The sequence below is a fragment of the Dryas octopetala genome, chromosome 9, assembly GCF_963921425.1.
Source record: "Dryas octopetala chromosome 9, drDryOcto1.1, whole genome shotgun sequence".
Taxonomy (NCBI): domain Eukaryota; kingdom Viridiplantae; phylum Streptophyta; class Magnoliopsida; order Rosales; family Rosaceae; genus Dryas; species Dryas octopetala.
The window spans coordinates 6,255,959-6,259,007 of NC_141374.1; the positions used below are offsets into that span (position 1 = coordinate 6,255,959).

Genomic DNA, 3,049 nt, shown 5'->3' on the forward strand with positions numbered 1-3,049 from the left:
TCAGTGGAGCCCTTTATCGTACAATTTTCCAACAAAAGTGTACGAATAAAGACTAAAGACTAAAGACTAAAGAAAGACTAAAGACTAAAGAATTTAGTGGCCAAAAAATTTTTTTTTAAAAAAAAAGACTAAAGAATTTGAGTGGGAATCGATTGTTCCAAAAGAGTGTGAATGGGAAAATCCAATTCATGACACAAAAGTGTAAAGAGTGTAACTGTGTAAGTAGGAAACAATTCATAAGACAAAAGTCAAGGGCATCCCTGAGATAGGCATTGTAGCAGACTAGCTTTCTTCTTCTTCTCTTCTCTCCAGACTAGCTAAGTTTGAAAAGAAATTATGAGTGACTGCAAAACCAAATCAAGCACCATGAATGTAGAAGATGAAGGCTCATCATCAGTAACACAAGAACAACATCATGCACCTATTGTGTCATCCTACAATGACAAAATCCGTCCTCTGCTTGATGCAATTGACAACCTTCGAACCCTCATGGTAATGGAGGAAGGGATTCAGCTCCCCACCATTGTTGTGGTGGGCGACCAGTCCTCTGGAAAATCCAGCGTCCTTGAATCACTTGCCGGCATCAGCCTCCCACGTGGCCAAGGCATCTGTACCAGGGTGCCCCTTATCATGAGGCTCCAACACCACTCCGAACCTGAACCAGAGCTTTCCTTGCACTACAATGACAAGGTTGAACGTACTGATGAGGAGCACATTCCTGAGGACATTATCAATGCCACGAATGAGATTGCAGGGGAAGGTAAGGCAATTTCTAAAGCCCCATTGACTCTGTTGGTGAAAAAGAATGGTGTTCCGGATTTGACCATGGTGGATCTCCCTGGAATCACTAGAGTTCCTGTTCGTGGCCAGCCTGCGGATATTGAATTCCAAATCAAAGATATGATCATGGACTATATAAAACCAGACGAGAGCATCATTCTCAATGTGTTGGCTGCTAATGTTGATTTCACCACCTGTGAATCGATCAAGATGTCGCAGATTGTGGATAAAACTGGTGAGAGGACTCTGGCTGTGGTTACCAAGGTGGATACGGCACCTGACGGGCTACTAGACAAGGTTACATCAGATGATGTCAACATTGGTCTTGGTTATGTCTGTGTAAGGAATCGGATTGGTGATGAAAGCTATGCGGAGGCAAGGGCTATTTCTGACCGACTCTTTGAAACTGATCCTCGGCTTTCAAAGATTGACAAATCTATGGTTGGGATTTCAGTTTTGGCCCAAAAGTTGGTGCAAATTCAAGCCACTAGCATTGCTAGACTCTTGCCGGAGATTGAGAAGAAGATCAATGACAAGCTGAGTCATTATCTCTCGGAGCTCAACAAAATGCCAAAGAGCCTGTCTTCTGTTGCTGAGGCCATGACTGCTTTTATGCAGATCATTGGGTTGTCGAAAGAATAGCCTGTCATCTTGATGAGTACCCAGATGAGAAACACATGCATTGCACTGCTCGGCTGGTGGAGATGCTCAATCAGTATGCACACGAACTCCACAGCTGTGCTGAAAGTGACCCCAAAAGTAATTTCTTGATTGAGGAGATTAAGATTTTGGAGGAATCAAAAGGCATTGGCCTTCCAAATTTTGTTCCCCGGAATGCTTTTCTTGTTATTTTGCAGGGAAAAGTGAAGGGAATTTCAAGCATTCCTATCAGGTTTGTTGAGCAGGTGTGGAATTACATTGAGGAAGTGGTTCTTTCGGTGTTAATGCGTAATGTTGATAACTATCATCAGCTTCAGATGTGTACCAGACGAGCTGGCCATAGTCTAATTGCCAAGATGAAAGAAAGGTCGATTAAGTGGATGGAGGAGATGGTGGAAATGGAGAAGCATACTGATTATACATGTCATCCAGAATATGTATCTGAATTGCAAAGGCTGATGTGTGGACAGAGTGAATTCAACAGGACAGTCTTAGATGATGACAATCGCTCTGAGATAACAGTAGAGGGTATTGGGGCGGTTCAAATTGGAGTTCTTCAGCAGTACCGACATGTTGATCTATCTCAGGCTTTTGACTTGAAAATGCGGATTACTGCGTATTGGAAGATTGTTCTGAGGAGGTTGGTTGATTGCATGGCATTGCATTTGCAGCTGAGTGTTGCAACCCTGGTGAACAAAGACATAGAGATGGAGATTGTGAATGAGTTCATGGGGCCTTATGGTGATGGGATTGAGAGAATGTTGGAGGAATCTCCATCAGTTGCAGCGAAGCGTCAGAAGCTCAAGAAGAGCATCAAAAAGCTCAAGGATTCCAAAGAGGTTGTGGGTAAGATTTCTAGGGGTGAGTTCGGTCTGGTTACCGAACCAAGAACCTCAAACCGGCAACCAACCGGACCCCCCTCGGATGACCCTTTTGTTTACCGAGACCGGAACCGGAATGCCGGTAAACCTGCACTCGGTTTGACCGGCATTTTCGGTCGCCTCGGCTCGGTATGGGCCTTGACTGACATGGTGCGACGAATGGGTGGCGAGAGGGCAGCGAGATAGAGGGTTTTCAGTTTTAAGCAACAACCCAATCCATTTATATAATTAGATGGAGAATGAAGAGAGGATAAACTTTGATACTTGGGTCGACGGAAAATACCGCCGGAATTTGAAGAAATTCCGGCCAAGAAGGCGCGGCTTGGAGTGGTGATTCCGTCGCGTGGAGTGGTGATTCCTTTGTAATTCTTTTCTTTTGGCTTGAAGTGTTTGCTAATCTAGTTATCTTAGGTTTGTCAAGTCTTTTATTAATGTATGTTGTTGATTTGCTGCTAATCCTAGTGTTGTGCTGCTTTATTTGTACCATTGTTTCTTTTCTTTTCCGAAAATAAACAATCTATTAAACCAAAGAAAGAATTACAAAGGGCAAAGCCCAGCATAAACAGCCACCAGAAATAGCAAAGCCGAAACAAAGAAAAGAAAAACCCAAGCAGTCAATAAAGCAGTAACAATCAAATGAAAACAGCCACCACCAACTATTTGATTGACAGAAACAGGTGCATAGTTCCAAACTGCAAAACATATTGAAATATGTAACTAGAATTATC

At 43.2% G+C, this 3,049-nt stretch overlaps 1 pseudogene; it reads left to right on the plus strand.

Moving 5' to 3' along the window:
• Positions 1-274: 274 nt before the first annotated feature.
• LOC147273449 (dynamin-related protein 4C pseudogene) lies at positions 275-2,507 on the plus strand (annotated as a pseudogene).
• Positions 2,508-3,049: the final 542 nt, after the last annotated feature.